The sequence below is a fragment of the Triplophysa rosa genome, linkage group LG19 (genome assembly GCF_024868665.1).
Source record: "Triplophysa rosa linkage group LG19, Trosa_1v2, whole genome shotgun sequence".
Classification (NCBI taxonomy): domain Eukaryota; kingdom Metazoa; phylum Chordata; class Actinopteri; order Cypriniformes; family Nemacheilidae; genus Triplophysa; species Triplophysa rosa.
In genome coordinates this window covers 18422090-18445164 of record NC_079908.1, presented here as the reverse complement: position 1 = coordinate 18445164, position 23075 = coordinate 18422090, and the positions used below count along the sequence as shown (strand labels likewise).

The following is a 23075-nucleotide window of genomic DNA, read 5'->3' as shown; positions in this document are numbered from 1 at the left end:
CCTCACAAGAAAACCAGATGTACTGTAGTCTGCAGTTGGAATAAAATCATTCCCACAATAACATTCTGTTTAAAAGATTACATTCAGTGCAACACATAGAGAAAGGAGACGTGAAGATAATACAAAAAACACTTTCTTTTTTACACTTTTTGAAACCATACATTTTATGTCATCATTTTTTTAAGCATTTTCAAGTAAAAGGGGCAAACGTTAATATAAAAAGTATAAATAATAGTCACGACTGTTGGTGTGCATGGTTTTGATGCTTGCGCAGCTCGATGTTTGTGGGTGAAGTGTGTTGGTGTTCATAGGATGCCATTGTCTCTTCCATTCATCTTTTAAATCCGGTGTACTTTGATTGGCACACCTGGGTCTCGATCAAAGAGTGCGTCTGGACTCGCTCTTTTCTTCTCAGTGAAACCTCATTCTTTCAGAGCACACAGGATTCTGTATGCCAAATCCAACGAGTGTTGTTGAGCAAGGCACGGAGGCTCTGTTTCAAATGCCAGCTTGTTTGCTACCTAGACCACATTTCTAGGCAACGTAGGCATGATTCTGCAACAAAGCGTTCTCTAAAATATACTGTATCTCCTTTTGGCCAAAATCTAAGACAGTATTGCAATCCCAGAATGCCCAGGAACACGAGTAACGTTCAGTGAAATGCTATTTAAAATAATATGAACTCTCAATTTAAGCTGCAATCTTCATCTCCATTATCATTCATGACCCTAAATAGTTACTTCAGGATTTGCAATGTGATTTTGAGGTAAAAATGACGGACTGAGGAAAAAGATAACATGTAAATGAAAGAGTTACAGCGGTAATCCTCTTGTTCCTCTAATATTTAGAGGTCATGGCTTATTTTTCTCCTCCTTTATTCTAACAGCGTCTCATTAATGATTCAGGCGGAGGCAAAGTCAGAACACGTTGAGCTTCAGACAGGATTCTGAAATAACACCCCTGCATTTCATTTTCTCCGCAGGCTTCGGAAAGAACACAGATTTTTTTCGACGGCTGCCAACACCGGAGACGGAAACGGTTCAAACAGGGACACGCAGACACTTTTCAGCTTATGATCATTTGCAGTAATTGTAACTATTCACGAAAAGAAGCTATTTTGAATGCACTATAAAACCTAAATGTAGCACTTCTTAGAATTCAATAGTATCCAATAGTGTCGTTGTTTGGTTAAAAGCAATTTCACAGTAAGAAGGCAGCACTGCCACGCTGTCATAAGTACTGAGGTGACAGTGTGTGCGTGTGGGAGTCAATGAACTCCAGATGTGTTGCTTTAGAATTCTGCTCCACATCTGTCAGTTTAGCAAGTGTATGGCTGCGGAGCGGAGATCCAGCCAATCGCTCTGATGCATTGCCATTACATACACACACGCACGCACATTATAGCTTCAACACACTCTACAGTTTTATGTTATTTCTGCAGTATGAAGTAAATGTAATGTACACCAGAATGTGAGTTTTAAAAAAGCACCTAGATGACATACTACACTTGGCAAAGTATGCAGCACACAGCCTGAGCATCACTGTGTGAAAGCTCCCACAATGCGATACGCCCCATTTGCAGCGTGATGAATGGTCCAGAATATCAGCCGTGATTTTTAACTCGTTTTAGCTCCTTCTTGACACATTATCTGATCAGACTGCCAACACTTACGATAACTAACTCGGTGACTGAAACACACGACGCAATAAAACCGTGTCATATCAACTGTTCCATAACATAGTGTTACATAACACACGGTATAATTAACTATTTTTCAAATTAGTACACTGTAAAAAATGTCTGTAGAAATTAGGCAGCAGTTTGCCAGTAACTTACTGTAGATTTACATTTATGTAATTAACTGGCCACAGTTTGTTCGAAGATAAATTATCATTAAACATTAACAAGTCTTTATCCTTACAGAAAAAAACTGTAAAATAACAGCCTCATGCAAAGCATTCTGGGAACCAAAATTAGAAAAAAAACTGAAAATGATCAAATAACAGCCTCATGCAAAGCATTCTGGGAACCAGAAATCCATTTTTAAATTCAGTCATTTAAGCGTCTGCTAAATGACTGAATGTAAGCGTGTAAATGTGGATTTCTGGTTCCCAGAATGCTTTGCATGAGGCTGTTATTTTATCATTTTTTTCTGTAAAGATAAAGACGTGTTAATGTATATTATTCATTTATCGTTTAACAAACGGTTGCCAATAAATGAGATAAATATAAATCTACAGTAAGTTACTGGCAACTAGCTCTTAACTACAGCAAAAACGTTTACAGTGTAGCTAGTACACTGCATTTAATTTTGAGCACAGGTACACACAAATACAGTCAAAAGTACACCGTTATTTGTCACCTGTCACTTATACCTACAGCTGATCGAGTAAGACCCATGATCAATACACTGAACGACAGATTGCTTTAAGAGTTCAGTCCAAACTTGCTGTAGAAGAGACTATATGAAAACAAAATGTCATATTTTGTGTTAGTTCATGCCAGCATACATGTGAGTGTGAGGACTCTGTCGCCGTGCCATGTCTGGGATAAATTAATGCTGTCTGCGGGTGCAGCAATATGAGGCGTCACACAACGTTCCCATCTATAATCTCAAGAACAGCTGTGAAAGGGACATAGATGCTCAAAACCTCACCACAACAATCAGAGAGACTCCATCAAAGATTTTTTTCACCCGAAACATTCTCTCTCCTTATAACTGTGCTCCTCATTTCTGTTAGGGATTTAAACAAACCCCAAGTATTAAACTAAGTAACATCTTAATCAGCTTCAAACACAAAATACATTTGATAAGATGTGGCTTGTTGAGTAGAGATTTGCTATTGTGTCAACAGAAAAACAGGTGAAAACAACCTATAGCTATATATAAAAGGATAGTTTACAAAGAAAATAATTTATTCACACTTATGTTGTGCAAAACCCGTATAAGACTCTTTCATCTTTGAAACACAAAAGAAGATACTTTGAGAAATGTCTTGTGTTTTGGAATGGAAGTTGATAAAGTCCAATGTTGTTTGGTTACCAACGTTCTTCAAAATATCTTCTTTTGTGTTCTGCAGATGAAAGAAAGTCTTACAGGTTTGGAACGACATGAGGATGATTTGGGGGGAACTATCCCTTTAAGGCAGGACTTGTTTGAAACTTGGGCCAGTAAGAAACCCTTTAGAGCACCCTACTAACATCCTAGCAACCACATATTCACACCATTTGCTCATCAAGGTGGTGGTGAGTTTTGCAAAGGAAAGCACCACTAACATTTTCTTTCTTTTCAGTCTGCATTATACAAACGAACTAATGAAACATAATGTTACATATTAATGCTTTAGAAACCCAGACGACTACTTTATGTTTAAGTAATCAGGACTAATAATGTGTTATCACAGAGAGGCGAAGGAAACCGAATGTGTCTGTTGACCGTTAATTTTGCTGTGTGTCATTTTCATCAAAAGCCCAAACCACATCTTTAGACGAGATGCCTAGACAAAAAGTTTGTTATTGAGATGAAAATTGTAATGGCAAAATTTGATAATAAGCAAATAAAATATGAGCTGAATGTGTGTGTGCGTGTGTGTGGATACTGTAAGCGTTCTTCTGATGCTGGAGACACACGTCCTCCACAGTCACTCTGTCTGGCATGAAGGAGTTTATTGATGAGCTTTATGAATTATGCACTGCAGTCTGCTGAATAGAAATGTAATATTCATTCTCAGTTTATTCATAATTTCAGCTTTTTGCAGTGGGAGGCAAAAAGTAAATAACGGATAATAATAAATAAAATGTATAACTAAAATAATTATGCCGATATTGATATTGTATTCTTATAAGAGTATACCACTTCCTGTTTGTTGCGTGTTTGGTCTATGACATGGATATGCTTAAAATACAGCAGACTGCATCTGTTTATATGTTTATTAAGTATACAGCTCTGGATTCCTATGCTGAATCTCTCACACTCTTTGACCTTGGAACCGTGTGTGTGTGTGTGAGTGTGATGAGGGAATATGAGAACAATGCTCAACAACAGAAGATACAGAATCTCTGGAGAAAACAGAACATTTATGTCTGCCAGCAGCAGAGGGTTGGATGAGCTCTTTCTGGAAAACAATGATCTCTTCATTACTTTACACTGCTTAAAAAGGTGCTACAAACGTTTTCACAGCGGTGCCATTTTTGGTTTCTCAAAGAACATTTCTGTCTTATTTCTGACTTATTCAAATATTTTTTTACAAATAAACTTTTGTGAAAGATTCGTCGGATGTTAAGGTTCTTTATGGAACCATTCAGGCAAACGTGATTCTTCGATGACATTTATTTCAAGAGTGTACCCTTGTGAAAGTGTCTTATTTGTACCACAGTAAACACAGGTAAAATCAAAAAAAGTGCAATGGAATAGTGGTATTGTGTAAAAAATTGTATAACTTAAATGTTATATAGCAACCTAAACACAATTAAACGTCACTACTACAACAGCTATTAAACTATAGTTAGTGTTAAAGCACCAAGGTAAAATCGTGGTAAATGTTCCTCTACCGAGAAATATCAGAAATGAAAATAACAACATTAAAACATTTCAGTGCCCTTTCGTTGCAAGACGTTTGGCTTATTATGTATAAATGCTAATATTTTTCTAAAGGTCAATGTCCCTCCCCCATGTTCCCTTTCCAAAGTTTAATATCTGCAAACCCTCCGGGAGTACCAAGACTACCGTGTACATTCTCCAAAACTCTTCCAGCTAGTACTTTCCTGTTTTCATTCACCATTTGAGCTCAGAATGTCATTCGCATAGACAATAAAGCTCCTTTGTTAATCTTAAAGTGATAGTTCACCCAAAAATGACAATTCTGTCATCGTGTACTCCCCCTCTTGGCATTTCAAACCTGCATGACTTTGTTTCTTCTGCAGAACACAAAAGAAGATATTTTGAAGAATGTTGGAAACCGCACACCGGTTTTATGTCCGTACAACAGAAGTCAATGGGTACCGCAGTGTTCGTTTTCCAACATTCTTCAAAATATCTTCTTTTGTGTTATGCAGAAGAAGTCATACGAGTTTGAACTGACAGGAGGGTGAATAAATGATGACAGAATTGTCATTTTTTGGGTGAACTGACCCTTTCACAGTGTTTGAGCACAGAACCAGATTGTCTTTTGATAAGTTAGGCTGGATAAAAGCACCTACTAAATGAAACCATACATGCACAGTTCAGATTAATTTCGCGGTATCACATATAGAAAAAGTCTAGGTTAATTTAAACCAACACTTGGGTTTGTTCATATTTTACCTAGGGCTAAAACAACCCAGCATTTTGACCTGACACTTGTGTAGTCTTTGCTTCGGTCTGTTCCTCGCTGCTGAAACGGCAACAGGGTTGTGAAAGTTTCTCAGTAATTCTACCATTAACATGCAGATCCAGTCTCAGCAGACTTCAGCCAATCACACACACACACACACACTCTTAACCAATCATTCTTAATCAATCTCTGAAACCAAATAAGCCCTTCAAGTTGACCATTTAGGACAAGAAAACAATGTTGTTTTATTCTGTTGGCCGATTCAATTACTGTAAAGATCACTACAGCACATGCATCTCAAGTCAATGGCTTTCATCAGAGTGGACAGATATATCCTTGCATGCGTGGATGTCTGCCAACATCGATCAAGCATAATAAGAAAGGACTTAACCGATCTGAACATTCAGCTCAGCTTTGATATCAAGTTGAATTGAAACTGTGATGTTCAGGACTATGTTTGGCTGGTGCTCGCTGGCACAGAACCGAGGAAAACATCACTTGTTGTTTTTTGTAACAGACACCTCAATTACACCTAATGGGTTACTTCATGACGAGACTAAAGCCCCGTGTTAGCATTAAAGCACAACTCTTTTGTTACTTACTCACCCAAAGGACTTCTTTCAAATAACATCTGTATGACTTTGTTTCTTCGGTTGAACATGAAAGGAGATGTTAGACAGAATGCTGTTGACAGACACATTCAAAGCATGGTTACTTTCATTCACCTTCAATGTATCAATGACGAGCGTCAACATTCTTTAAAATTTGCTTTTTTTGTGATCTAACCACATGATTGATGACCGTTTTTAGAATGACCTTTCTTTTAAACGAGCTTTTCTCGAAGGCCAAACATAAAAGACAAAAGTAAAGAACTATACTGAAGAATTAACACAATATTTGGTTGACCAAACTTGAAAATCCACTTTAATCCGTCTATTGTGTACCTGTTAGTTCAGTGTAGCATCTGGTCACCTCTACAGCTCTTTGCTTGAAAAGAGTGTGTTTACTCTCTACATGGGAATGTGATGGAGATGTGCACACAGAACAGGCCTCCGTGTTTGACATGGCTTTGTTTGCCCCTTTTACTGCCGTGAATGGGAAATTTGGTGTCCCACCATGTTCTCCAGCTCATGTGTTCATATAACACAGTCTCACGGGAATTCGTGACATTGTCACGATCAGTAATCTATTAATTCGTGTTTACTGACATGAATTATCCCCTTTTTTCATGTCACCCAGCACGACTTTCAATCTAATGTATTTTAATACGCAATATCTTTCATATGTTTAAATATATATCAACACAATCTGATGGGAATTCATATTTTACAAGGTGGCTCTTTCATGTGAATTCCTATTTCCTACGATCTCATTCGTATGTTTCGTTATGATTTGACGTTTCCCCTGTGACGTTAGGTTTAGGGGCGGGGTTAGAGTAGCCATTTATCGTTGCTTTGCCACCTCGTGAAACTCACGTTTTTAGCAAAATTAGCCTTTGCGGCTGTGATTTTAGGGGTGAAGTAAGGTGATGGTTAACCACATCCATAAATATATTTATGACTTCGTTTGATATCCGGTTATAAATGTACTGTAGATACACACGCAGTCTGTGTATTGAAAGTCGTGCTTAGTGACACGAAAAGAAAGTCGTGCTGAGTGACATTAAAAAAAGGTTGTGCTCACCGACGCGAAAAAATGAGGATTTTCGTGTCCCTGAACACGAATTAATAGATTCTGTGAGACTGGGTTGGTTCATAGAGTAGACAGCTGCCCACCTAAGCTACATTTATGGGCATCATGGGTGTGTTCGTGACACAAAAGAAGGTCCAAACAAAACAAACTTTTGGCCATATTCTAAGACATCACATCAAAGCATGTCTCTTTAGCATTTAGGGCAATCCCAGAATGCAATGTGATTACATACCCATATTGCAGGCCAGAAACGCATTTATTTATAACAAAAGACTAATAAAAAGACTTTTAATTTGTGATACAAACGGTCTTTTACTAATAGTTAATAAAGCGTATATACTTGTAGTAATAAAGAAACCTGAGCATATCTTCAGACTGAAAACGTATAAAACAAAGCCCACGTGCATTAAACGGGTGTTAAAACTGGCAAAACGTCATTCGTCTGCTGTTTTCAGTAGCTTTATGGCCATAAATGGTGTGTGTGTGTGTGTGTGTGTGTGAAAATGATCTAAAACAAGCACGTCTGAAGCATTACTCCTGCCATCTGTCTGTCTGTCTGTCTGGCAGCTGTTGGTCTGCGGCTCCAAATGCCGTCTGATGATGCTGATGGCAGCAGTCAGGCAAACTGAGCGTCACACGATGGTCATGTGATTATGATGTCATAATAGTGAACTTGTGATTGCGTCAAAAAGCCTGTTTCAAAACAGAGCGGGATCACAAACAGTTCCAGTTCACAATTCTCCACTAACTTCGGCATAAGAGTTGTTTCACAACAGTTTCTGCAACCAGAGATTTATATTGTTATAATGTTGGATTAGGTTAAATTGTGTTGAATGTGTAGTTCTCTATGCACAAATGCATAGTAGCGTATTAGCCAATCACATGCTGTTACGTCACTGTACGGGGACAGGTTCAGTTTGTTGTGTTAGACAGTGTGCTCGCAGGTTCCCGTGCGGATGGTTGAGAAGAATCCCATCAGCGCCGGGAAAGAGCATAACCCCGTTATTGTACACTTTATTTACTTTATATACCAGTAAAGTGACTGAAAAGATCATCTGTGTTGTGTGCCTCTCTTCACGCCTCCACCGATACACCGAGAACACAAAAAGGGAGAGCATAACAATATTTAGATTATGTTTAGGGCATTCTCTTTAAAGTAGAGGAAATGGTAACTCAGAAATAGACAATTCTGTTATTTTGTTTTTGGGGGGACTGGGGATGGCACACTCTAAAAATGTCAAGAAAAGGTACCTAGCTCGCTGAAATGAAAGTATGACTTTCATCAAATGCCCCAAATTTCCTAATGCCATTTTTCTTCATGCAAAAAAACCCAACGATGACAGAATTTATTTAGGGAATGAACTATGTATAGAAATGAATAAGAGGCCATATAAATATCTTTGTAACATATTGCCAACTGCAAGATCATGTGGGTAAAAGTGAGCAAACCTGTTGCCAAGTGGAACTTTTTACACTTTTTTTTCAAATTAAATCCCCTTGTATGATCACACATCTGTGCCAAACCACACAGGCATATGCTTTTCTGACTCATTTAGGGAAATTTCAGCAGAAATGCCTGGTACTGTAAATCCACAGGCGTTGACCCCAGGGGTACCTCATGGGTGGCTTGGAAAATCAAGAAAACAGTCTATATAAATAGAAAACCTGGTAGCTTCTATCAAATAAATAAATAAATCTGGATTCATACAAATATCATCAATGTTTTGTTGATGTTGCCAATTCAAATTTGAAAGTATAAAGAAAAGGACTCTACAAAAAGTTCAAAAACTTTATAAAGTCCAAACAGGTCCCTTATTCTGACTCACTTCTAGAATGGAGTTCGTGCAGAGATGAGGTATTTTTGTAGGCCAAGCCCGAAGTAAGCGTTGCACGGGTTCCCTCGACCAAAAGCTATGCATTTTCCCCACAGACATTTGGAAGATAGCAAAAAATAAGTTCTGTGATTAACAAAGGTTTATGATGTTTACACGTGTATTCACAGACAAGACTAGTCCCAGACTAAAATAAAAATATGAGCTGTCCTAACTGAAAATAAATAGCCCTGACATATCTTAAAATATGTCATTGCAGTTGTTTTGTCTCAAGATGCACACCAGCAGTATTTTTATCCAAGGCATTTTAATAAAAGTGACTTAAATACCTTAATTTAAAGGGGTCATATGGCGCGAATACGTATTTTTCTGTGTCTTTGCATGCATGTATTAGACACGTGAAATTGCAAAAATTAAAGCGTTGGAACAAAAGATGCATTCTATCTAAAAGCGAATGCTCACCCAGACCTGCCTGAAACGCCTCGTGTAACCACACCCCCACAAATCTACGTCAGTTCGTGGTATGATTTGACTAAGACCGCCCAAATGTATACGTAATACATTTGGGGCGTACCTGTCAGTACAATTGCTTTGGAACCTGATGTTCCAAATATGGTAAGAGGCGTTACATTTCCGTCACATGCTTGCAGTATTCGACCAATCACTACGCACTGGTTAACTGGCCAATCATAGCACACCTCGCTTTACAGAGCCATGAGCTTTGTAAAAAATCTGCGTGTTTCAGAGAGGCGGGGCAAAGAGGAGATACAAACATACACTGTATGTGGAAAATACAGCGTTTTTAAACCTTAAATCGTGTATACAGTACACATTGGATTACATCTAAAACAAACGATAAAATTCGTATTAGCCGTGTAATATGACCCCTTTAACTGGCATAGTCCTGTTTTAAGCTAAGCCTTGTCAGTGAAAAAGGGCCTTTGTCTATCAAGATAATCTTTACAAATTAAAACAACATTTGTTACTTTTGAAGCCGAAATACAATCGCCAGAAGTAAAAAGCTAACATGAGGCTATAAACAGACTACAGTCGCTCGATATCAACGTCACCTCCACCAAGCCTCCGACAACTATTTCAAACTTTATTAAAAACATGTTGACCATAAACACACAGCACACACAGAACCCAGAATACACCATCACCCACTGGCTTTTTCTGAGCTGTGTGTTCTGTTCTCGATCCGATATCATCGCCCTCCACAATGTCACTGAGCTGACAGACATTCCTGCTTCCAGCTTCAATGGTCTCTATCTGCATCTCAATCCACAGTAACTCTCGCTGGCTCTCTGTCTGACTCCTTCAAACCCTATTTAACAAAGCTGAAATTGACTCGGTTCATAAAACATTCGATTTAGAAGCGCTGAGCTAAACCAGGATTTATTAGTACCCAAAGTGAGAAATAAGATATCCTTACTGTCCCAATGGTTTCATCTAGAGCACAATCATAAACGTTGATAATAATCAGAGACTTAGCAACAAAAAAAAAAACTGAGAACAGGACAATTTCAATCACAAGAAATTTGTCAGATTTGGTCAGATTTGCCAAGATTCCAAAGTCAATAATCAACTAAATAAACGGTTTATTTCTTTATTTCTCCTAAAAAGGGAACATCAGACCAACTTGATGCTGAAAACATAACCGAGAACTCCAAGTCACCTGAGAGCAACGCCTGCACGATATTTTCCTCCGGATGCCCGCAAGTGTTTGAACCAACAGAGGCTCAGCGCTTCAGTGCAAAAGAGGAACATCTATGCTATTTTAACACTTCTCTGTCAAACCAGCTGCAACACTTCTCCAAATATCTCAGATCTTATTGAGAACAGCTGTAGACATTTGATCCCGGTTTTGTTAAGCGGTGAAGTCTATGCCACTTATTGGGAAAGTGTTTGAAGGTACATGAACAGCTGACCAATGAAGTACACTACTAAGTTAAAAACAAAACTGTAAGGTCATAAAACTGTGTGTAATGTACTGTAAAGGTAAAACATGCAACTATACAAGAATACAATAATTAAAATCTGAAAAAAACGGTCAAATAGATGGACAACAGCATCTCACACTGTGTACGAATATAAAAAAACGACTCATGGCTGAGTAACTTAAATGACAACCACAGTATTCATGGTTTACAACCGAAAAGACAAATTACTGAGTGACTGATAAGACCAAATAAGACCCACACACACTGATTATAGATCATAGATCTGTGTGTGTTTAGTGGCTATGACACACATGGACTCTCATGCAAGGTTTCTGGATCCACTCTCATTACATATGATGAGAAAACCTGTTCTTTTAAAGCAACATGACCTCTATATTATGACAAAACACACACACATTCTCATAACGCCAAACACCCCCTACACAAAGCCAACAGAAGAGAAATTACTGTAAACATCACACTAATCTCTTACCCTAAAAACTGCTGTGTCCACAGATCCAAGACAGGTCCAGTAGAACCAAACCAATCCAATATAAGATTCACAGCGAGACCCCAAGATCCAATCCAGAGCGTGACTCTGTCCACCAGCAGTGCATTACTGAGTCAAAGAGAAACAGCCCGGTATAAAGTCTGTCGCTGTATCCACAAAATCACAGGGATCCATGAGGCGGTCGTGAACAGAATACAGAACTGTCATAAACTTTTCCCCTGACTGCTCACACCATCTGCATGCAGGGGTCCCTGGGGGGAACGACAGCCTCCCACTGCTCTCAGGACGTCCACGGGGGCTCTGAGCTCAGCCCCTAAACATACGCACAAAACACACACACGGCCGAGAGAGTCACACACAGAGAGTCCTTACATACACATACTACACCAGTCGTGCTGATAATGCTGTCTCACTCTGTCTCACTCCACACACATAATGTGGGAAGAGAGACCGCGGCGACCTCAGACAGAGAGAGAGAGAGAGAGAGAGAGAGAGAAGGTTTAAGAAGTGTGAGAGGAGCTCAGTTTCATATTCCACACACACACACAGGCTTGTCTCACCCTCTTGTCTCGCTCTGCTCTCTGTCTATTTACACACACATACAATTTCGACAAACCACAATGTGCTTGCTCACATGACCATATAGAAAAACACAGGCACATGCATGCACATAAATAATCTCTTTGACAAATAACCTTTCAATAACCTTCCCATCAAGTTCTGACAGAGTTCACCTGTTCAGGACCGAATGTTTGTTTAAACAGAGGCGTGTCATATTCATAGCCCCGCCCACTGTCACACACAGCTGTCAAATAGCTTGCACATCTTTTTAGCACAGGTACATCACATTTCATGAAACAGAATCAGTGTTGGTTGTCACTAGTTACTAAGTAATTAGTTACTGTAATTTAATTACTTTCCCTCGAAAAAGTAAAGTAAGGCATTACTCTCATTTTTCTTTTTTAATTACTTTTTACTTTTACTCAGTTACTTTTGATGTAATTAAATGAAATACTGTGTGTAATATATTTGTGTGCAATAGTGGAATTGACATCAAAATTCAAAGTCTAACTTTACAACCCGTGCTTTAATCTATAATTCTCACATTTGTAATACTTTGGTCAGTTACTACTTTATGTAGTTTGTTAATTATTTGAATGAATTAAAAGGACCGTTTCTAATCAAGGTTGATATAGGATATAGAAAGTAATTAGTAATTAATAATTAAATACCTTTTCAGAGTAACTTGCCCAACACTGAACAGAATCATCTTTTTTTAATGAAAAACTTAAATCAGACCTTTAGAGAGTAGTTCAATTATACTTACCGTCACGTCAAGCCAAACCTGTATGGGCGTCTTTCCGCTGTGAAACACAAAAAGGCACAATGTTTACATTGCTCTTATTCTGTACATCATACGTGAACGGTGATCAGGCGCTGTCGACGTCTAAAAAGCACCCTGAAAGTACAAATCTCACTATATAACTTTGGGACACAGTGAGACGGATGTAGACACAAATGCGCAAACAAACTTCAAGAACGTTTGATCGCAAACAAAAGGTTGAAAAGATCGTCTTTCAGCATCACATGAGCAGCGAGAAGTGCGGATACTAAACACCATCAGCTTCTTCTTCCATCAACATCGCGGATAAGGTTCTGGATACAAAAACACAGCAAAAGGCTTTAGCGTGACACAGAACAGTTTTATCTGATGCCGTAAATGGAACAAACATGATCCAAAGCCATACTTTCTATGATTCGTATCAACAATATCACATCACGTCTTGGGGTGTACCTTTGTGAAATTCAACCTGAAGGTGTTTTCACGAGATTCAAGATGTGCATTGGCTTGCCAAATCGGGTATTTGATTAAATCTCTTTGGTTATGACTCTGTCATGTCTTGCAGAATCTGACGGTAAAATGTTTTGACTGTACCAGACTTTAGAAATTGTTTCGGGGGCACTAAAGGGATAGTTCACTCAAAAATGAAACTTGCTTCATCACTTACTCATCCTCGTGTCATTACAAACCTGTATGACTTTTATTCGTCTGCAGAATGCAAAAGAAGATATTTTGAAGAATGTTGATAAACCAACAACACCGGATTGCCTTCCATTGTGCGGATACAAATCTACAGAGGCATTTCTCAAAATATCTTCTTTTGTGTTCCACAGAAAGAAAGAGTCATATACAGGTTTTGAATGACACGAGAGTGAATACATGGTGACAGAATTTTTATTTTGGGGTGAACTATCCCTTTAAACTAAAAGGATTTTCACCAAAAAACTCCTCTTTAGCACGTGGCTGCATTTGGGCTTGATTTCGAGAACTACATATTATTTTCAAACACAGGCCTAACATCAGACACCGGAGCACATTTCCACAGATCCCTATCACAATGTGGCAGACTCCATGTCCACGAGCCACTTAAACTGCAGAAACAACTGAGATAAGAACATTTATAGGAAATGGTGCTATTATCCAAGGTGGAAAAACAATATCAGGTGAAAATGAGAAAATGTCAAAGCGAGCTACATCAAGTGCCCATTAAGTGAGAGGATTATCTAAAAAATGAAAAACGCTGGCCAAAAACTGTGCAGACAAATAGTGTACATGTAAGATCTGTGGAAATTATACGGACGTGGTCAACAGGAAATTGAATTTCAATGGTTAACGTGTTTGTTCCAAAAACACACCTCTGTGAATAAACTTCTGTTAATCAGGACATGCTTTTCTAGCGACTGCAATGTTTTTTAAATGTTATTGCAGCATTTTCGACAGGATTGCGGCACAGTGTTCAGGTGATGGAGTCGGGCAGAGATGTGTGTGTGTGTGTGTGTGTGACGGCTGTTGCTCCAGACTTTTATTACTGCTGCTGTGAGTTATTGAGGTTTTTCACAGCTTTCAGACTGATGGCTGGCGATGCACTGAAGCCGATGTTTCAGATTGTCGTGGCCCATCATCATTTACAGAGGACGTGTTTGTGCCTAAAACAGAGAGACAGACATATAAATTGCCTTGAACACCGCAAACAAGAGAAATGAGCTGTGTTCCCGTTATTAAATGTCTGCTTACTTTCAACTACATCATGAACTGCACCCAAAACGAGAAAGTTCGCTATAGGTTGACATGACAACACTTCTAATAAACGTAAAGCTTTAATCTTATTTAGATGGAACTGGATCTTCACCCAAAAATGAAAAATTCTTTCATGTCATTCCAAGCTTGTATGACTTTCATTCTTCTGCAAAACACAAAAGATATTTTGAAGGACGCTGGTTAGCAAACAAACATTGACCGCCATTGTATGAACACAAAACCACTCAAAATATCTTATCTTATGTTCCACAGAAGACAGAGTTATATTGGCTATTAATAAATATATTTTTGTTTTTAATTATGCTTAGTTCCTATCATCATGGTGTAAGACTGTCTGTTTGTCATTCACATGCTAAACAGCACGTAGCATGAGCAAAACATGGCTATACTGTAAATAGGGGTTTCTGTGTCTGGCACGCCTTATTTACTACTCACATCAGTACAACAGCATGCAGAAAATAGCTTAATGTGCACTTGTGGCTTTGATCAATTTACCGCTTGAAATGAATGCGAGAAGCAGTCCATCCACCAAACAAATGGTTACAATTATCTGCTTTTATGGCCCATTGGCTATTACCTTAAACATCATCAACATAACCAATAAAAACTGACCCTTCCATAATTTAAACTTATTTTAGAGCTATCAGGACAGCGGTTCAATGAAACTTTATGGACCTTTCCTGTGTAAGCACAGTCTTATCAGAATGGTAACTATTAGGAATATTGACTTTTTCTGCATCCAGATGGAAATACACGCTTCAACATTAGACTGTGTGTTGTCTAGTGAGGAACCAAAAAACTGTGTCATAATTCGTCACCATAGTTATGCTGGCCAGTCATCCTAGATGCGGTGCGCACTGTGCAACAGCTGTTGATATTCCATTTCCCACAATGCACAAGGAGAGACAGAGGTCACGGAACTTACTGGGAACATCAAACTGTTGCCGTGGTGACCCACCCTTTCAATCCGAGAACGGCGGATAAGTCTGACTCATGATGGAAGTTTCACATTTTTGTGGCACAAAGATTCATTTGATATGAAACACGATTTGTAAGCGTCGATAAAAGCACTTTTGACTACACCATGCGACGTTCAGCTATATGAAATGGAGTCTCCGTGGTGCCCTCTAGTGTTAAAAAGAAATGCAAAAAACAGCAATCCTTGACTATTGAGACTCGGCTTGGCAAAAACACTGTTATTAGTCATTTTATTTAAAAGTAACAATATAAACCATGATGCGTTATAGTTATAAGCTATATTATTCATGCTCGGGAATCAACTGAGGGTCCAAATCTGTTGATTGAAATGTTATTCATTCGCAGTGGTTCATGCCTTCACACCTATGTTGACTTTAAGACAAAATTTGTAAAGACCAGGGTTCTAGGATTCAGTAAGCATCACTTCTTCTAATATGTGACCAGTCTGTGAAAACCCAGCTAAAGTCATTTTTTGTTATTTACTGTTTTCTAGATAAAATCATCCTACATGATATTTAGAACATTGTGTGAAAGTATAACCTTCATATTTTCTTGCAAAAATAATCAAATGTAGCTACAATATAATCAATCATTTCAGTATTATAAATAAATTCCATGATCTATTTAAATCGATTTTTCCTCCTTATTTCATAATTATTCGATTTTTAGTCTGGATAACAGACAGGTTCACATATAGGCCTATTACTTTCACCCGATGGACAATAAAAACAAGCCCTGAAAAGAATATTACAGCGACTTGAGGGTGAACTCTTTTGACTTGAACCAGTAAGCATCCCCCTGGCAACACCCTAGCAACCACCCAAAAATATAGAACATTCACACAATGTATGCACCACTGCCTGGATCTTGACAAAGGAGACCAATGGGCTTAGATGTTCTTTATACTCATCTATCAAACGTTTAACAAGTTTGTTCTCCCTTCGAGCTCATAATGATGCCCCACAGGCCTCATTTGTCCACTACACTGAGTGAGCAGTAAATTTATACAGCGCACGAGCCCTATAAAACAAGCACATGTACAGAACTGCAGAGAGAGAGAGAGATTTAATTGAGGAGGGCGAGGTGTCCAGAACAGTTGGTCAGGTTCAATCACCTCCCTGTGTTTGTGACAGGATGGCGGGAGGGCCGGCAAACGCCTGGCATGTTTGTTCAGGGCTTGTGTCTTTGTAATTGAATGCTGAAATAATAGATGTGTTCCTGCAACCTGATCAGTCAGGCATGAGAGACTGGCAGCTGGTCTGGCGTATCGGAGGGTTGCACACGTTCAGAATTGAACCAAGAACACGCTGCGGGGAAACTCAATCCAATTGATAAAATCTGAATTACATTCTGAAAGCTCAGAAATTTAGTTTAGCAGAAAAAAATATCTAACAAGTAAAAAAGAAGTCATTGGTCAAGCATCTTATAAGCGTCTGATTCTTGGACATGCTAAGCAGTCTTTCCATAAAGAATGACAAACTCGAGGCCTTGCTGACTTTTGACGTAAAACCATAAGCATCTGTTCCATCTGTAAACATCACTAATACTGTCGCTATTCCCATGTGCAAATGTTTTCCAGTATGTGCGTGTCTGTCTGCAGATTCATCCACCATTTCTCACAGACTCTGAGGTTTAGGGCAGTAACCTCACGAGCGGGTCAGAGACGAAGTCAGGTCAGGCTGGGGGTCACAAGCCCTTATAAATTGTTTAAGGGAACAGTATAGAAAACGACGGCTGAGACTCGAGACCCCGAGAGATGTTTGTCCCTGCAGGATGAACCTTCAAGCCTCCATGTTTACCCAAGCTGGGAGTAGAGAGGAATCTGCTTGTTTGGTGATAGTTTCTCTGTTGACACATTCCACTGTTCCTGAGCTTGCTTTTGCCTTGACAGGCAAAACAGAGGACAGACTTTGTCTTTAACTTAAGCTATAATAAAAGTGGGCCGGTATGAGATTTTGACGGTATGACAACCCTTAGCAAAAGTGTCACGGTTTCACGGTATTGCAACACTAAAATGTGTTATTTTCAAATGTCTGTATATACAAACAACAACTTTTCAACTGGATGCAAATACATTTGATTTTTAACCAACATTTAATAGAACATATACAGTATGTCAGGTAAAAATAAAGCCATAAAATTATAATACTCTTTCAAAGAATGTATTTTTAGGCCTTAGGTATTATATTAGGCCTAAACATCAGACATTGCATTACATGACTTAATTATGTATTTTTGTGTAAACACAGCTCATACCTTCGAAATGGTATCACAGAAAATTTTAGTGGTTTTGAAACCTTGACTCTTTCAAACCTCGGTATACCTTGAAACAGGTATTCGGCCCATGCCTAAAACGGACCTTACAATATATTCATATCTGGCCTTTACAAGCACATTTTTTTCTTATTTACCTTTATTTAAAACAATCAAACATGCTTCTTTTGCCAGTCATCCTTTACGTCTTTAAACAAACAAATTCTATATTTTTATAATCCTAAGGTTCCTTACAAGTGACACAGATACTGCGCCTGCGCTCAGGGGCGGACTGGGAAGCAAAAACGGCCCTGGAGTTTTCGGCGAGGGGTAAGGTGGGGGGGTTGTATGTAACGTGTCATGTCCGTCTCGCTAATGCCTTCGCTTTGCGTTTATTCAAGCTAATATCCGACATAAGCGTTCCGATTGAAAAAGTTCAGATTCTACAGATGGCCGGACCGCCCCTGGTCACGGCCATAGGCCGTCGGTGGGACGGCAGTTCTGGACTTTGACAGAATGTCCTACTGGTCAGTCCGCCCCTGCCTGCGCTAATTTACCTGCAACACAACCGATCGGATGCATGACAGACTTTATACTGTACAGCAGGGTTTTCGGCAATCTGGTTCTTGCCATGAATATAGCCTGAGATGCTGTAATGGCGTTAAGAATAAATAAAACAAACAAACAAACTACAGGAGAGACAGTCAACATCCCATCTGAGTTTACATCAATTTCAGTGTCACTTACAGGTAATATGCGGGAATGATCCGCTGACCGGTGCCTGCAAAGAGCAGCAGACGTTAATCGATAAAAAACAGTGATAGTGATACATTTCATCATCGATTAGTCACGCCTACATGAGCCGCGCACTCAGTGACGTCACTTTACAGTGTGATTCGAAAAAAATGCACATTAGCGGTGCGTTCCAAACGGGATATATTGCCCTCCGAAGGTCCCTTCGGGAAGGGGACACCATACAAAACGTCAATCCAACAAAAAAAGAGAAGATGACGTTGTTTTTATTGCACCTTTTATTTGACAGCTTAAGAGATACAATTGCGTTTTTCCCTCTAGAGTTTACACATCAAGAGCTTTCCTCTTCGTAGGGAGTAGGGCATAGGGATGATCACTTCGAAATGGAACGTATGGAAAGTCATCCACAGCACTGGAGTCCAACGTTTACATCGATCTTAAAATTGACCAGAATTAATAAACGTCGTAATTAAAACCATCATATTAAGCCTTAAACTTGTCTGGAGGAGAACATTTTGCCGAATGTGGACTAACATGCAAGTTGACTATTAAAGTGGAGTGCTGTCAGAGGATCAAGGTTTGGTTTACAAGACACCATACAAACCAACCAAAAAAATAGCTTTCAGTTGTACGCTTGTAGTACGCCAAATAAATGATTGAAAACATATTAATCCGCATAAATAATGTGTTAGTGTGGACAAGTTTGGTATATTTTATATAAGTCCTAACCCCAAAATGATACCTGTTGGTAAACCATGGTATTTTTGAGACATTATTGCCCCCCAGTGGTCAGAAAGAATAATGCACTGTAAATTTCTCTTTCAAAGCCTGTACAGAATGCACAGCCGGGGTGTCGGCTTTTTGGATGAGTTTAAGACCATAGTTAAACATATAAGGTACCTAGGGGTCAGCTAGTATTTTATTGCTATTACCGAAAAAAGTATAAATTTATATGTTATGTTAACGTTTAAAGTGTTGTTTTTGTCTTGTTCTTTTTATTTCTTAGTGCATTATTCAGCGTGCTATTCCATTCTATTGACAATAATGACAAAATAATGTTCTTTGCAGCACGTGACAAAACGTATACAGTTGACACAAAACGTCTCAGTGTAAATTTCTATGTAGTTATAGGGTCCTGTAATTGGTTCGTTTGGTTAATGTTTTCAACCCATGAATACCTTTTTGCCTTCAGTTCAGTAGTTGATTTATACAGTAGCATTGCATCTTTGAAAGTACTTATATTCCTTATAGCCTCTGAGTTTAAACAAGCTGCATGCATAATGACTCAAAAATAATCAGCAAAATGCCGTTTAAAACTGTTTTAGATGGCTACGTAAGGTCACCCTGAAGGGCACGTCGGCTCAGTGAGACGTACAGTATAATTGTATCTAATCCTGCTTTGCTCAGATCAGTTTGGATGCTTGTCTCCCTCAGATATAATGAGCTGTTTGTGTGAGATGATCCTGTTTTCTTTCCTGAGAGAGATAACAGCCACATATTTTGATTGTTACAATGATGACGCACATGCAATAATAAATGGCGATCTGACCAAGCAGTGATAAGAAACATTTCTTTTTTTTCTAATCAAAAACACGAACAGCCATGAACGTTCGCTGACTGCCAAACAATTGTGGATGGTGTAGAGATTAGAAAACGGTAATATTATCATTGAAACGATTTACAACTATATTTTCCCCAGAAGTGTTAATATTAACGGTGCCTGCACGCATTTCACATGCACTTTAACACCTTTTCAGTTCAATGACATGCAACAGACAACGCAAAGTGCGCCTGGGACAGACCCAGTCTGTATTTGTAACGCTTCAAAGCAACTTCTACATATTATTGGAGGGCGTTTCACGGCTCTCTAGGCCTCTGGAATTCCAAACATCTAATCAATTTCTCGTCTGCGTGTTTATTCCTAAACTTAGATACATCCGATTCATTGTTGTTGAAGCGCAGGCCCCAGACGTCGCTTAATTTCCCCGAAGGTCGTGACCTGACACTTGTTCAGGCACTTCGTTCATGCTAATAAACAACCTGTTGCTGTTGAAACCCGCGGCCGCAGTAAATATCTACACGCTCGGCTGTCGTAAATCAACCGTATTTACAAGGTGCTTTGCGCACCTTTGTTTCTGAAGGGCGATGTTGACGTGTTCAGGGAGTTAGATTCTCACCAGCTCCTTCCTGTTTTTCCGAAAGAGGTCTTTGTTTGGAAGCAGGACTCCATGCTCCACGGTTCTCAAGGGAATGATGAAACGGAGCAGATCTGTTTTATCAGAAACCTCTCTCTCTCTCTCTCTCTGTCTTGTTCAGTGTCTCTCTTTCTTCTATATCGCCGCGCTTTGTGTCTTAGTCAGGTCATGGTCACCCATGTTAAGAAGAGAATGGTTTGCCAAATTCCTAGATTGCTAAAGTTAAAGCGAAGATGTACTTTTTATATATATATATATATATATATTATATACTCATATAATGTTGAATAGTAAAAAAAGGAATATTATTCCAAACCTTTATGACTTTCTTCTTGAAGATACTTCGAAGAACATACAAGACTGACTCCCATAGAGCTCCGGAGGTCACGTGACCCATTCTCTTTACACCACCATACTGGCAGTCAAGGACAGCCGGGAGCGAATATGTATTTGTTCACCGCGCACTTTAATTCAAAGGACATAGACATGTATATAGCAAAACTTAAAGGGATAGTTCATCCAAAAATGAAAAATCTGTCACCATTTACTCACCCTCAGGTTGTTTCAAACCTGTATAAATGTCTTTGTTCCAATGAACACAGAGAAAGATATTTGGAAGAATGTTAGCAATTTTCAGTTCTGGGACATCATCCACTACCATAGTAGGAAAAAAATATTGTATTTTTTGTTCTGTTGAACACATAATGAGATATTTTGAAGAATTTAGAAAAACAAAGAGTTCTCGGGCACCTTTGACTAGCTTTTAATTCTTCCTACTATGGTAGTCAATGATGTCCCGGAACTGAAAATTACTAACATTCGTCCAAATATCTTTCTTTTTATTCCTCGGAATACGATGTAATTTATACAGGTACGAAATTACATAAGCGTGAGTAAATTTTCATTTTTAATTTTTGGATGAACTATCCCTTTAATATAATAAACATAACAGGTCCTTATAATGCCCCCGGGATGCTTTTAATGTGTATCAATAAAGCAGTAATACTCAAATCTGGCTCGCGAGATCCATTTTCCTGTCAAGTTTAGCCCCAACTCTGATAAAACACACCTGAACAAGCTCAAAGTGTTCAAGAACATGTCGCGTTCGACTTAATGCGGGGCTGCGCAGATGGCTTGGCGTATGACAATAAAGAACCACGAGAGCGATCACGATTAGCTTGTTCAGGTGTGTTTTATCAGAGTTGGGGCTAAACTAGACAGGAAAATGGATCTCGCGAGCCAGATTTGAGTATCACTGCAATAAAGGAACAGATATCATTCCTGACCTGCACTATCCTGATATCTAATGTCACAACTACCTCATCAACCCTCGTCCTACTCCGGAGACTCTTTAAAAAGCCTACAAAAGCCTGGAGAGGTACAAATGGAAGAAGTCCAATTTTGTGATAAATATTCAACTTTGGAGTCTGCCGGCTAAAACCTGCTTTGTCTTCATTGGAAGGGTCAACTGTGTTGTTAGCTAACGTAATCGACTCTAGCTGTCCTTGTTTGTATAGCCAGTATAGCTAAATCTCTGTGCGTAACTTTACAGTAGACATCATTCATAAAATCAAAATAAAATGATTTCCCCTTTGCTTTCCCCCGCCTGTGCTGGTATCCTTGTGCACAGCAACTGTTCATCATGTTGAAATAGTAAGGTCTAACAGTCTGGTTTTAAATGATTGTTATTAAATTATCAATGCTACAGCCGCTGTAGCGCTCTCCTGAATGCCTTCCAAAATGGCGGAGTTTAGATTGCGTGACGTCAAACTCGGGAGCTCTATTGACTTCCATTGTATGCACACAAAACCACTGAGGCATTTCTCAAAATATCTTCATCGGTGTTAAACAGATGAAAAAAATCATCATACAGGTTTTGAACATCATGAGGGTGAATAAATGATGACACAATTTTTATTTTTGGGTGAACCTTCCCTTTAAATCTGCTTTATATTATAACATATTATAATGTGATAACAAAGTATAATACTGTGTTTTAATGAGAGTCAAAGGCAGGAAGCCATGAAGTCAAAGGTGTCTCATACAACAGCTCATTTTGGCCTATAGAGGAAAGAATCTCTTCGCCTGTTGAGGAAACAATGTATGAAAAGAAGGAAAATCCTCAAGAAAAGCTCATGAATTGGTGTCCGAAAATAAGCACTGACAGGAAGACGTTTCTGACTATACAAATACTTGATGGAAACGACTGAATTTACACGGTTTTAGTTCCTTTAATGACCGACATGAACGTGAGATTCTAAGCATTGCTTCATTGAATCATGGCACAATTCATGTTTATAATAATCTGTCACTTTACTATTTTTTTACCAGAATGTTCCAGTAGGTTAATTTAGAAAAGGTTCGTGCGGGAATGTCAACACTGTGTTTTTGTTTATGTGACATGCACAAGACGTTTGGGGAAGAAGAAGTTTGGTCAACCTGCTACGGGGACGGAAGCGAGTCGTTCCCTTAAAGCCTGTCACGTCCTGCAGTGACGTGTATCGG

At 38.9% G+C, this 23075-nt stretch overlaps 1 protein-coding gene across 1 annotated transcript in view; it reads right to left on the bottom strand.

The window, feature by feature from the left end:
• arhgap24 (Rho GTPase activating protein 24) overlaps positions 1–11882 on the bottom strand; it is an 80905-nt gene extending 69023 nt beyond the window's left edge. The window contains exon 1 of the mRNA XM_057360849.1: positions 11274–11882. The gene's annotated coding sequence lies outside the window, so the exon portion shown is untranslated. The remainder of the gene's footprint in view (positions 1–11273) is intronic.
• Between the last annotated feature and the right edge of the window lie 11193 nt (positions 11883–23075).